This window comes from Citrus clementina, unplaced genomic scaffold (assembly GCF_000493195.1).
Source record: "Citrus clementina cultivar Clemenules unplaced genomic scaffold, Citrus_clementina_v1.0 scaffold_5, whole genome shotgun sequence".
Classification (NCBI taxonomy): Eukaryota; Viridiplantae; Streptophyta; class Magnoliopsida; order Sapindales; family Rutaceae; genus Citrus; species Citrus x clementina.
In genome coordinates this window covers 23,594,293-23,595,068 of record NW_006262201.1, presented here as the reverse complement: position 1 = coordinate 23,595,068, position 776 = coordinate 23,594,293, and positions in this window count along the sequence as shown.

The window sequence follows — 776 nt, the reverse complement described above, 5'->3', positions numbered from 1 at the left end:
GTCCAAATTCCACATGATGTGTTCAAAATTTTTCCCCCTGCAATAAGCAGTTTTGTGGGGTTGATGCATGAGAAAACAAGTTAAGAGGAACGAGTAACTTTTTCAGTTTCGTAATAAGTATAAATGGGGAGCAACGAGCAAGATTATCAGTTTTGAACCTGAGATGGCGAGAACTTGGCCGACATTTTCAGTTGAATAACTCAGACCCCCGAACTTCCTCGGGCTGACATCCCAAAGTGAAAATGTCTAAAAAAATAGTTGCAACATTTACCCATTTGATTATGATTCAAAAAAATACACAAACGGAGAAATTATTGGGATTGTTAAGATAGTTAAAATTGTTAGTTATTGTTTCAGTTTGTTAAGCAAGATAGGTAGAGTTACTGACGTGTTAGCTGAGCTGGCATAAGTTATTCAACTCTCAGGTGCTTAGAAAACTTGTATAAATACATTTGTAATCAGCTAAAGAATGGATGATTCAGATTTATTCATCAAATCCAGCTCTTAGATGATCTCTGTTCTTTCTTTCATTTTCTCTCATTTTCTTACTTATCAAATAGATTAGAAACTTTAACTTGGTATCAGAGCCTGAGCTATCAATTCTCATGGCTTCGTCAAGCTTGAAAGGTTTGGTAGTTGTTCTGTTTTATCTTCAGTTTTATTTTGTGATCACAGAAACGTTAGAACTTGCGTGCATGAAAGCACATTAAATCACGGAAATTTTGACAGACATGCATGCAAATAAAATTTTATCAGCAGTCTTGTAATTTTCTATT